This window comes from Psammomys obesus, unplaced genomic scaffold, assembly GCF_907164565.1.
Source record: "Psammomys obesus unplaced genomic scaffold, mPsaObe1.curated_primary_1811, whole genome shotgun sequence".
Taxonomy (NCBI): Eukaryota; Metazoa; Chordata; class Mammalia; order Rodentia; family Muridae; genus Psammomys; species Psammomys obesus.
Window position 1 is genome coordinate 1,574,522 of NW_026587215.1, and position 13,233 is coordinate 1,587,754.

General features: G+C 53.0%; 1 protein-coding gene across 4 annotated transcripts in view; it reads right to left on the reverse strand.

Annotated features, from left to right (window-relative positions):
• The window catches only part of Tmem184b (transmembrane protein 184B), a 39,582-nt gene extending 31,296 nt beyond the window's left edge, over positions 1 to 8,286 (reverse strand). The window contains exon 1 of one of the 4 annotated variants that reach the window (XM_055603025.1): positions 8,181 to 8,286. The gene's annotated coding sequence lies outside the window, so the exon portion shown is untranslated. Of the gene's footprint in view, positions 1 to 1,875; positions 1,897 to 8,180 lie in introns of those variants that run through there. The other 3 variants (XM_055603023.1, XM_055603021.1, XM_055603022.1) reach the window with 3 other exon arrangements.
• Between the last annotated feature and the right edge of the window lie 4,947 nt (positions 8,287 to 13,233).

Here is a 13,233-nt window from a genome sequence, read left to right on the forward strand (position 1 = left end):
ACATGACACTCACCCTCCCTGCTCCTGGCCCATCACTAACTGTTATGTAACCCATGTGCCCGACAGCCAGCCCATCTGAGCAGCACTCTCCACCAGCCAGTCATGGAGGATGGGGGCAGCCTCAGGCAGGAAGCCAGGCGTCCTCCCTGAGAATGAGGGCAACTGAGGACATGTAGCCAGCAGGATGGGGCTTCCTCCTCTTCTCCAAATCAGGCCCAGCTACTAGAAAGTATGGATGAAAGAAAAGGTCTCCTGGCCCCGGCTGAGTGGGAGAGACCTCTGCGAGAAAGAACCAGACAGTCCACACACGGGCTCTGCTCCCACAGAGACATCTAGGAACTCCAAAATATCAAGTCCCCTTGACTGCGCTAGGACGGCTGCTTCACAGAGCAACGATTCGGTCTTAGCAAATCCAGATGGTCACATGCCTGCTCCCTTCAGTCACACTGTAACACTCATGCATCATACAATGCCTTCCCGGAAGTGAGTCAGGACCCCAAACGATACAAGAAGACTCACCCTACCTCAGAGCTACATCATCTTCTGTGTCCCAGGCCTCTGTGTGCGTGCTGCATGGCCCACCGTCTGAAGATCCTACCTCCCTCTCCAACTGCCATGATCTACCATCCATACAGCTTGGGCTCAACTGCTCATCAGCCCACCCCGGGCAGAACAGACTGCTCCTGCTTCTGGGTCCCCACAGATCAGCCAGGGCCCTCGTTACACATTCTCCGCCTCTGGTAACTTGGTATGCCAGGCTTTCCCAAGAAAGCTCTTTCTGGGGAAGAGCAACATTGGTGGTCACTAAGGCCAGGGAGAGCTAGAAAGCCTGGTTTTTCCTTCCTCAGGCCATAGGCAACTTGTCCCCTGAGTCTCAGCCTCCCCATCTACAGAGTAAGAATAACGAATCTCAGGGCCAAGGCCACTGGGAAGTGTAATTTGTAAAGCCCTACACAAATCATATTGAGGACGGAATTAGAGTGAGTACATGCCAACACTAATAATATAAAAACAATCACACGTACCCCACCCTTGCTAGCACCCATCACCATGCAGTGCAGGCACCCACACTGGGTGCTGCTGGGATCCCCCACCACTGCTAACAGGAGATAAACGGAGATGGAGACCAGGCTACCGCAGCACCGTCAGAGCTTTTTCTATAAATGACCGTGGGCCCTGGGGAACAGCTGCTCCCTGCAGAGTGGAGGTCCTCAGCCATTTGCCACAGGACAGAGGCTCTCTTGGTATGCCCTGGCCACGGAGGTTCATCAGGAGAAAATTAGAGGCATATGTCCCTCAGGGATGGAGAGGCCGTGTGATCTGAAAATCCCCTTTGGGGTGACAGGTGTAATTACCTCAGAATGGAGGGGGAGAGAGGGGAACACCCATCTGGGGATAGGCCATGACACCCAGGTAGCCTGACAGTCTCAGCAAGAGAAACAGTCTTTACAAGAATACTGTTCAGACAGACTTCAGGTTGTGAACGAAACAACAGGTGTGTGTTGTTCGTGAACCTTCTTCACAACTATGTGACCTGCCAGCCTTCACCCATGAGCCTCACCCAGGTAACCCGGGAACCACCTGGCAGAGGAAGGTGAGCGGAAGGGGTAAGATGCCCACTGTGAAGTGAAGCATGGGAACAGCAAGCAGCCCGCCCATGCCACCACTCCAGGTTCTGGCTCTGCCAGATGCCCTGCCCACCCTTCATGCCGTGGTGTTGGCCAGGATGGAGGCTGGGGGTCTCATCTTTCCCGCTGAACTTCAAGCCAGGCACTAGGATCCTCACCCTTCTCTACCCACAGCCAACTTTTTAACAACCTAGGCAAATGCTCGCGACCCACACTCAGTAAACAGTGAGGCGGCGTAAGCTCCTACCTAGAATGAACATCAGACTCAACAGCAATTCCTTCTTTTCCTGGGGGGTGTGGAGGGGTTGGAAAGGGCCCCATGTAGCCCACGGTGCTTTAATCAACAGGAGCCACTCCGCTGGCACCAGCAGGGCCCAGGCTGCAGCATAGATCCACGCTGCAGACCTTCTCGCCGTCAGTGTTCACCTCCTCCTGTGTGACTCTAGCACAGAAGAGCTGGAAGTGACGAGGCTCAGACACAAAGGCCTTCTGGGTGGGATCTTCCCCCTCCGGTTTCCACCCCTGCCCCCGGCCCCCAGAAGGAAAAGGAGGTGTCTGCTGGGCTTCCTGCCTTAAACGAGCCTGAGACTTCCCTCACCCGCTGTAGGTAGATACTGGGCACTGCTGGGTCCCAGCGATATGACCTCAGTCGTAACAGACAATCCTGTTCTGAACGGGGCATGGTGGTGCACACCAGCGCTCGGGAGCTCCAAGCCAGCCTGGGCTACGCAACATCTCGCCTCAAACAGACAGGGTGGTACACACTGCTGATCCCAGAATTTGGGAAACAGTGACAGGTAGATCTCTGTGAGTCTGAGGCCAGCCTAGTCAATGTAGAGATACACAGGGAGACCTTGTCTAAAATAAATAAATAAATAACTGTCAAATAAATGAAAAATAAATCACTGGGCATGGTGGCACATGCCTTTAATCCCAGCACTCTGGAGGTAGAGGCAGTTGATCTCTGTGAATTTGAGCCCAGGACAGCCAGGACTATGCAAAAAAACAAACAAATGAACAAAACATAAATTAACCAAAAAAAAAAACCCAAACAGGATGACCCTGTTCTGATCACCATGGAGGAGCCATGGTATATCAAGGGTAATTTCAGCCTCCTCCTGAGTGGCAGTGCCATTAACTGTCCACTGTTCCATGTGCTCACTCAAAACCGTCTCAGCGCCTGCACTCAGCACAGGCTTCATGCCAGACAGTGAGGGCAGGAAGATGCCCACTGGAAGTCACAGGACGGCCACAGCTTGGGCCACACTGTCACAGCAGCACTTAGAATGTGATGCGCACAGGCCGCCTGAGTGCTCAGGCTATGTTCCACTCCTCAACACCCTCTACTGAGGGCTTCCTCCTCTCTGGGGCTTCGGAAAGCAGAGTTCCAGGAATGGCTGTTGAGACTACTGCTGGCTGAGGGCTGGATGGCTTAGGGTTGAGAGCACTTACAGAGGACCCAGGTTCGGTTCCCAGCAGCCACATGGCAGCCCACAATTATCTGTAACTCCAATTCCAGGGGATCCAGTACCTTCTTCGGACCTTCCTGGGTATCTGGCACACATGCACACATGCAGGCCAACGCTCACATGTACAAAGTAAGAATTAATAAATCTTTTTTTAAAATGCTGCCAGTGACTTGTCAGTGTGTTGTGCAAGGCATGTACTTCACAACCTATATAGCAGGAACAGCCCAGGAGGAATAAAGAGGAAAATCTAAAACCAGAGGCCTACCGGGTTCCCTCCACGGAGCTCCCCATTCTGCTTCTTCCCTTCCTGACCTCTGTGAGGGAGAAATCACGTCAGTTAACGCGTATGACAGTCCTGTAGGTACTGGTTTGGAGGGCTGCATGGTTGGTTCTGAGACATGAACTCAGTCGGTCTGGTGACACGGGCTCAGTATGAGATGCTCCCCCTGCCTGAAAGCCGCATCTTAATTGTCGCTGCATCATCAAAACGCCTGCCCCGGCAAGAACGTGCCCTCAAAGCATCCACGACAACTGTAACTAGCCTGCAGTTGGTGTCTCTCTCCCTAGCTGGATGCAATTCCTCACATTATGCCTGACACACAGGACTCCTGAAGAAATTAAATAGCCTACAAGGAAAGAGCAAAATCTGGGGAGAACGGGAAAGAGAGCTCGGTCAGCGAAGTGCTGAGTTCAATCCCCAGCACGCATGCAAAAAGCTTGGCCATGTTTGTGCGCACTTGCTATTCCAGACTAGAGAGGCAGAGACAGGCAGGTCCCTGGGGCTCCTTGCCAGCCTACCTACCTGAGAGCCTCAGGTCCTACTGAAAGACCTTGTTGCAAAAAACAAGGTGAAGAGGAGCAACAAGGCTGACTCCAGCTACCGTTCACATGCTGTCCCTACAGCAACCACGGGGACAGCCCATAATGCCTTTGCCATTGGCACTTGCATTCTACAGATGAGGCAAACTGCAACTCCTGCCCTTCCCTAGGCTGGCCTAGAACTCACAAAGATCCATCTGCCTCTGCCTCCAGAACGCAATTAAAGGCGTGCGCCACCATGCCTGGCTATCTTCATTTTAAGAAGCGTGAATTATAACCTGGCAAGCAACCCGCCCAAGGACAAGTTCTAATAAAAGCAAGGATTTGACCTGCAATTCCTAATTCTCTTTCCAGGTCATGGGAACTGCTCAGCTCATTAGCTCCCTCTCTCTTGCTCCAGCATTTTCAATGAGTTTACAATGTCTCTAATTTGAAAATTAGTTTTATTATTACTATTAGTATTTGTGTGTGTATGTGTGAACGTGAGTGCCGCGGCACACATGTGACATTAGAGGACAACTTTCAGGAGTTGGTTCTCTCCTTCCGCCACAGGCTCTTGGGATCAAAGTTGGGTCATCAGCCTTGTACAGCAAGTGCTTTTTCTCACTGAGCCATGTTGCTGGCCCAGATTCCTGAACTCTCAACCGATAATACCCAACTGGGCATTCTCCCCCCAGCTCTGATGCTCCCATCCTTCAGCCCACCAGCCCCCACCTCCTCCAGGGCTGCACTTCAGCAGGATGGAGTCTCAGTCTAGAGAAGGGATGCCACCTTACTCTGCATACTCTGGTAGGACTGGCAAGTCACTGCATCAAATGCCAGCCAGCCTGGCACCTGGCAAAGCAGAGCAGGCGAGTCCTCTCGGAGCTACAGGCAGCTTGCCTGGCCCCAGTCCTGGCCCCTGCTCCTTCCCACCTGTGTTCATAGGCTCCAAGCATAGACCGTGGGTGACAGAGCAGAGCTCCCATGAGAAGCTATGACCCCAGGAGACCGGGGAGAATCTGGAGCTCAATCCCTAAGAAAACAAGTTCAGGGCTGGTTCAGCAGGTGAAGCGCCTGGCTGGCATATGCAGCACCACACCAACTGGCCAGGGGGCTCACGCCTGTAATCCCAGGCATTGGAAGGTAATGACAAGAGGATCAGAAGTTCGAGGTCATCCTCGGCTACACATTGAACTCAAGCTCTGCCTGGAATACATGAGACCCTGTCTCAATAAAGAAAAAAAAAGTCTCAGTTGTTGTCAGTGGAGCCAGACGACAGAGAGCAGAAGAGGCCAGCGGGATAGCTGAGGCCTGGCCTTTAGGCAAGCAACCTCTAGCTCAAAAGATGCAAACGTAAAACAGAAGCAGAGAATAAAGAGACACCAGGGACCAAAGGGCAGCAAACAGGAAGGAGGCAGGCCATCTTGGAGTTATGTGCCAGAATGGAGGAAGCAAGATGCAGGGTGATGATACGGCCTCTTGACACAGCGCTGTGCGTGTCACTTCCTCTCCAACATTCAAAGGCTCATTGTTGACCACATCAGGATCAAATCCAAAGCCTCTGAGAAGAGAGGAGTTACAGGCCTCCACGTCTGCCTGGAGCTCCTGTGACCTAGAATCTTCCTCTTCTTCCTCAGTACCGCACCCTTAGTTTTTCAGGACCAGGAGGGCACTGGGCACACACCCAGGCCAGAGGGGAAGAGCAAGGCTCAGAGACTGGACCAACTGACCTGTGATATGAAAGGTGGCGGCCCCATCTCACCTGAATGGTGGAGGATAAAATAACTCATGAAAACGCTTCGAACTGTGCCCAGCACACAGTAAGTGCTCAAGAAACAAACTGCTGTTCCCATTGTCCTCTGGGCCCCTTCAGAGACCACTTCTTGCCCCAAGCAGAACACTCTCTCAAATGTATTAGTCACATGCTGGGCTACCTCAGGCAACCACAGCCTTTGACAGGGAGCAATCTAGGTCTCCGGTCTCTCTTCCCTGATGACCAGTCAATTCAGGGCACACAGGAGGCATTCAGTAAGCACTTGCTGCCCCAAAAAGCCTTGGCCAAGGTCCTGGGGCAGACCCCACATGGAACTCTGATGGCCCAGCTCCAGGCCTCCCAGCGCTCACACCAAATCCCCAGTCTCGTTTGCTGCTACTCGCTTTTCAAAACAATAAAGGGCTGTCCCCAGCCCTGCCTAACAGTTTCTACTCCAGGGAATGTACAGAGAGAAATGAGCACAGCGGGGACTGGAAATAGCACCGAGCCCCTCTCGGGGAGAGGACCGGGCAGGCCAGCTGGCAACCAGAAACAAAACCTCGAAGACAGAGAGTGGGAGAGCGCTGAGGACATGGCTCAGCGGCATCGCCGGCCTGGAGTGCCCAAGGCCCAGCACAGGACAAAAAAAAAAAAAAAAAAAGAGAGAGAGAGACAGAAAGAGAGAGAAACAGGAGAAAGCAGCCCGCAGACGGGAGTCCAGGTCCACAGAGCTCAGCCAATGGCTTGAAGTGGGACTCACACTCTTCCCACCTGGAGCCTCTTCTACTTCTCCTATACATCCCATCCCCTGAACAGGGCACCCAGGTCACCTATGGCTCTTGGGGAAATATTTGGGGCCTCTTCACCCACACCGGTCAGTGGGGGTCACCATCTGTGTCCACCACCCCAGCAGACTGGGGGCCTCCAGGGGCAGGTACCAGATCCTGTTCCTCCGTGCTCTACTCCAGGGACGGCAACGAGAGCACTGGGTGAGTGCAGCAGGGCCTGGAGACAGCCCTGAGCCTGGCACACAGTAAGTTACACGGCAACTTGGCAAGACACAGGTCCTGACTCAGGGATGACGGACCCTCCCAGAACCTACCAGTATCACGCCGACAAGTGAATCACAAATCCCCATCCCACCCCACCCCCCTCAACCTGCTGCCTCAGTTTCCTCACCCACAACTATGCACAATACTCCCATAGCTGCTGTGAGAATGAACTGGGGAAAATATACATGAAAAGCAAAAAGCCTCTGAGGAATGTCAGCCACATCGACTCAACTGTCCTTTGTACTGAACTCTTTTTTTTTTTTTTCTTTTTCTTTTTTGCTGGCCTGTTTCTCCCTCACCCCCAGACAGCACTGACCCCACCTCTGCACGCCTCTGCCTTTGTCTGGTGTTTCTGGAACCCCTATAGTTACTTATTTCCAAGTCTGATTCTGCCCAAGCACCTGAGAGTTCCTGGATGCTTAGGATCATCATATCTGTGTGCAGGTGAGCATCAGCCTGGCTTCTGGGGCTTCCCCCACCCCAGGGTTCCAACTCTCTGGCACCCCACAGAACTCTCAAGATGTTCAGATGTGCAAGGGCCCACCAAACTTGCTGACAAGGAGAGGGATGCTGCACAAACAGGGTGTCAAGAAAACCAGGCCTCTGAGACCTGCACCTCCCCTGATGTTTCCTGTGTGTGTGTGTGTGTGTGTGTGTGTGTGTGTGTGTGTGTGTGTGTATGCGCGTGTGCTGGCTGAGTCTGCAGCACTGGCCTCAGGGGCACAGATTGTTACTTCTCTCCTTACATAAAGCACCTGGCAGTCAGATGAATAATACATGGGCCTTCACCTCGCACACAGGTATCAGGCAGGCAGACACCTGCTTTGCCCCATCATGGCCTGCAAGGGCAGGAGGGACGAGCTGCCCAGCCTCGTACAGCCCCCTAGAAAGGCTACCGACTAGAAATCCGAGCCCATCCTCCACACTCCTTTGCCTTGCCACTGCCTGAGGCCCCTTAGCCCCGGAATCCTATCCAAGCAAGGTGTTCCAGGGCGTGCCCAAGAAAATAGGCACAACACACAGGTCGGATGCACACGCTCAAACCAATCTCTGGGGTTCCTTTGAATACCAACATCCTGGGGGGCCTCAGATTCCTATCTGTCCCCCTCCAAGTCTACTGATCTGTGTGCAAAGCGCGCGCACACCCCCATTTACGCGTGTACCGCCTCAAGGGCCGACCACCCGGCCAGGTCAAGGCCACCGCACCGGGGACGGACGCATCCCCGCCCCATTCGGTCGTGCCAGGCTGCAGCCACCGCGGCACTCACAGTTCCACCGGTAAGAGGCTGGGTCCCGCGCCGTCCACCCCTGCTCCCCCACGGGCAGGTCCGGTTACACTCAGGGCCCCGCCACGCTGGCGGAGCGGGCACACCCACGGGCCGCGCGGGGACCTCTGAGTCCCATCCTCCCCGCGAGAAGTCCCCAGAGTGGGACTGTCCCCAAGGCGCAGTCCCCGCTCATCCCGCCGCCCGGGTACCTCAGGAGCCCATGGCGCTGGCGACTGCAGGCGGGAGCAGGCGGCGCCGCAGCCCGGTATCCCCGCCGCCCCTGGCGCGTCCCGAGCCCCGCCGAGGACCGCCGCGGCGCGCCTGCGCAGTCGGAACGCCGCTGGCGGGGGCGGGGCCGGAGCGCGCCCGCTGAGGTCACTCGCGGAGCCTTAAAGGGGCCGCGCTCTGCGAATGCCCACGCGCGACTCTCGGGTCAGCAGGACGGCTCGGCCCTCTCGTTACTCGCAAACGCACTGGGAGAGACCGAAGCCCGGATGTCCGAATACCACCCATCGCAGTCCTGGGATGCACAGACTGACCCTCGGGGTACAGACTGCCCTGGACACTCACGGGCTGGCTAGCGCTTCAATTCTCTGAAGCCTTATCTGCGCCTACGCCGGAGGTGAAACGAGATCTAGTGGCCGTTTGCGAAGTGGAGGGTGGGTGTGGGACCATGGAACGGACTTCCACGGAGCGTTTTGTGTAGCTGCGCAAAATGAGGCTGCAAAGCACCAAAAGAGGCCTTTTTTTTCCACTCCACCCAGCTCCGGGGGAGCTGCCGCACCTCGTTCCAGGCAGCCTAACTAACCGACTTCTGGAGGTGTCATTCCAGCCCCCACCCCATTTTGATTTGTGAGGTCCCCACGTCTTACCCAGTTGAGTGAAATGCGTAATATGCAACCAAGTTTATTTTTATCTCCCGCTCCAACTGTCTGCCGACGCCTCTTACTTAAGAGGGCTCAGCCGCCTCCCCTTCCACACACAAGTTTCTTCAAAGCATTCCCCCATCCCTGCTTCTAGTCTCCAAGCCAGGAGGTCTGAAACCATCTGTGAGTTCCCCTCTCCGTCCCGCGCCCCGCCCTGCCCCACCCCGCCTGCTTGGGCAGCACATTCTGTGTCCCTAGACTCTGACCTCCTCCCTCGTACTGCACTGCTGCCCTGTGGTCCAGGCTCTGCTCAGGTACTGTGAACTTCTTCTGAGACAGCTCCGATTTTCCAACCTTGTCCTCTGCGGGTCTGTGTCAAGGTGGGAATCAGAGGGATTCCTTTAAAATAAAATCTAAGTCAGGGGAGCCAATGACCGCTTGCTTAGCATTCACCAGACCCTGGGTTTGATCCTTTCACCAAGATGGCGATGAAGATGATAATGATGGTGATGGTAATGCCACCAAAGTTAAACTATAACACTTTGCTCAAAACCCTCCACTAGTTCCTCATGTCATGCCATAGAAGCCAACATCTTCAGATGTCGGCACAGGTCTTAATCTGGCATTCTCCCTCCACGGGCTTGCCTGACCTTGGACACCTGGCCTCTTGCTGTCCCTTCAGTCAGATGTAAGCATTCAGCTTCCAAGCCTTCGCCTTCTGCTGGGATTGCAGTTTCTGCAGCCATGCCTTCAAAGGCTTGCTCCGATGGCCTCACTCGGGAAACTGAGGCAGGATTGTTCTGAGACAGAAGGTATCTCCTACCAGAGTTAAGATGGCTGCACCCTCACAGGCCCTCTTTAATCAACACATTCCTGTGTCCCGTTCTCCCAATAAAATTTAACTTCTAACATGTGTCCATTGTTTTTTTCTTTTCTCTTATTTTTCATCTTCTTCCAGGAGAACGTAAGTTCCAGAAAGACTGTTGCATTAACTTTTTCTGGGGTAATGTAGACAGACACCACTTGCTCCAAGCAGGCGGGCACCCACAGTGGACCAAAAAGATTCCATACAACTCTCCCTCGATGAACCAGTGAGTTTATTGGGCTTACGTATGTCAAACGAGGCTGAGGGGTTACCAAGAGCTGGAATTGTGTGAGTTCTCTGTGAGTTCAAGGCCAGCCTGGCCTGTGTAGCAAGTTCTAGGCTAGCCATGGCTCCATAGTAAGACAGTCATTCAATAAATAAATAAATGAATACTCTGGGCAGTGGTGTCACATACCTTTGTTTGTTCAGTTTTGTTTTTCAAGACAGGGTTTCTCTGTGTAGCCTTGGCTGTCCTGGACTTGCTTTGTAGACCAGGCTGGTCTCCAATTCTCAGAGATCCACCTGCCTCTGCCTCCCAGAGTGCTGGGACTACAGGCCCACACCACCACGCCCTGTAAAAAGTCCTTGCCCACTACTCTCACCATATCTACACCACAAACAAACCAGACCTGGTTTGATAGTCCCTGCCCTATGCGGAGCTATTGGGCCAAACTTTACCCAAATCTAGATTCTTGGTCCCCGCACCCCAGGGGTACTTATGGTTCTCAACTTACAGAGGCCTTGTCTCTCAGGGGCACAGGCAGGTGGTGGGTATTTTTAGGCATGCATTGCCAGAAAAGGGCCCCCAAACAGAAAGTCACCTGACCTGGTGGCAGAGCTTTTGGCAGGTGGCGCTGGGGAGCTGGGACTGGCTGATCCTCTTTAGAAGGAAAAGCTCCTCTCACCACTTGGGCCTTCTAAAAAGATGAGGGCCAGCAAGCTGGCTCGGTGGTGAAGGCGCGTGCTGCCAGGATTGAGGACTGGAGTTAGAACTCTAGGACCCACATGATGGAAAGAAAGAACCGGTCCCCAGTAGGGCATTGTGGCATGTGACTCCAGCCCCTCCATACATACATAAACACAGAAATAAATAAGTGTGAAAACAAAGGTAACCACACATCTCCTCCCCTGCTGCACGGGAACTTATTCTCAACCTTCCGCCTGTTCTTTCTACTCAAAGATCTCTCATCTCTCGCCTTTCTTCTCTCAATTTCTGTGGCCAACAGCCTGCTTCAAAGCCTAGGCCACTCACCTGCCCATCAATGAGGAAGAACCATCTTTCTCCACCCACAGCTCCACCCCCTTTCTATTCTGGGACCACCAGCTTCCTTTAGGGACCACAGCAGGTACCAGTTTCTTGTTCCTTTTCATCCTTATTCATTTCTCTTGCTACAGTGACTAGAACCCAGGGCCTCTGCATGCAGGCCACGCTGCTGTACCACTGAGCTATGCCACAGCTACTATTCTGGTATATTTGTTTCGAGAAAAGGCCTCATTCTGTTGCCCAGTTTAGCCTGGAACTTAATATGTAGCCCACACTGGCCTCCAACTTCCTTAGCCTCCCAGACTGAGGGATTACAGACAGCTCCCTGTTCTGCTTAATTTGTCTTTTCCCTAAGGAAGCATTAGAAGCAACCTGGCAGCCACTGAAGAGAGGCTAAAGAAATTGAGTGATCCATACAATGGCATTCAGTGTAGATATTAAAACAACCTATCTTGTCTTTTTTTTATTATTAATGTGCATGTGTGTTTTGCCAGCGTGCACATGCCTGGTGCCCTCAGAAGGTGCCAGGTCCTCTGGTCCTGGAGATGGTTATGAACTGCCATGTGGGGATTGAACCCAAGTCTTCTAAAATAGATATATATATATATATATATATATATGGAATATTGTTGTATGATAAAGGCAGGAAGAAGTTTGTGTGGCAGCCTGGCTTGAACTCCATTTTTAAAAAGTGCTGAAGGGAAAAGACTGGCAGGAGCTAAAGCAGATGGGCCATCAAAAGATCCTCCTAAGTGACAGGGTTATGAGTAGTGATTTTTTTTTAAATTTTCCAAAATTTGTTTTCAAAAGCATGTAATATTTTCAAACTTAGCAAAGAGTTATTTAAAGAAATGATGTGTTATCCCCATCTGTGTTTTCTCGTCACCGTGCATTACAATTCATCTGTCTGCCAGGGGACATAGAGGCTCTCTGGAGGGCAGGGATGCAGGGTCAGTTTATCTTTGCGTCCTCCCATGCCTGGCTCAGTAAATAGCCACCAATATTAAGTCTACCCCTTATGGGGAAGGGGACCTAAGCCCAATATAAGATTACCCCTCTTCCAGTCCACTCCTCACTTCTGGTGGGGAAGTGAGGAGAGAGCAGAGGCCTCTGGCGTGCAAGCTGATGAGGGGCCCAGCCAGTCCACAGCCTCCGTGTCACCAGCGAGTCTCCAGGTACATGAAGAAGGCCCAGTCATGTGCTCAGAGCGTCAGTATGAGCAGCAGGCAGGAGTGCTTCCCAGCAGAGTGACCTTAGGCACATAGTTCTGCTGCTCTGAGCCTCAGTTTCCCCATCTGCCAGTATTTTTGCTGCTGTGTCCAGAGCAGAGGCTGCTGAGGCCCCCAACCCAATCTCTGTAAGAATCAGACCTTCTGGTCGCAGCAGACTGACACACGTTCTGCAAAGCAAGCTAAGCACAGAGGCAATGGGCTCTCTTAAGTAGGAAGTACAAGGTGGAGGATTTGAGGGTACACACAGTACCAACAGGGGTGCCCTTCTGTCAGGGTCCTTCCATCTCTTGCTCTCTCCCCCACTCCCTTTGTGTGGTGTGTGTGTGTGTGTGTTATGTGTTGGCTACATTCCCAGCTGGCCTTTCACCCCGCTGACTGAGAGCGCACCTCTTTCCCATGAATTCCACTCTGTCCCAGGATTACCTGATTGGCCTGGCTGGTGATAAGGGTCCCCATTTCCGAGCCAATCAGAGAAGAGAGGACATGCCGTGCATGATGAGGCCCCTCCCTGAGAAGCTGTAGGTGGAGAATCCCAGGGAGGGATTTGGTCAGTACCCTAAGAATGTCAGTATCACAGCCAGAAAGGAGAAGAGGCGAGGCGCTGGGTAGGAAACCTTCCCAGAGGGGAAGCTGAGGTTACTCTCCCGGGGTCACCCTGAAAAGAAGGGCAGGGGTGGAACTGAAATGCAACCTTAACCAGAGCAGAGAAACAGGAAGTAGGGCAGAGCCATCAGGACAGGGTGGCTCTTTGGAGAGGCTTGTAGCCTGTACAATGGCCAAGCCACCTGGTCTGAACTCCAGCTCTGCCACTGACAGGCGGAGCAACCTCAGGCAAGAGTTTAAGGTCCTGCCAAACCTCTGTTTCCTCAGCTGTACCAGAAGCCCTCTTTCAGGGCCAGGGCCAGTCTGGTTAGATGAAAGTATGCCTGTAACATCAGCACTTGAGAAGTGGAGGCAGAAGTTTGAGAGTTCAAATCCAGCTTTAGATACATAGCAAGTTCAAGTACATGAGACCCTGTACTGGGAAAAAAAAAA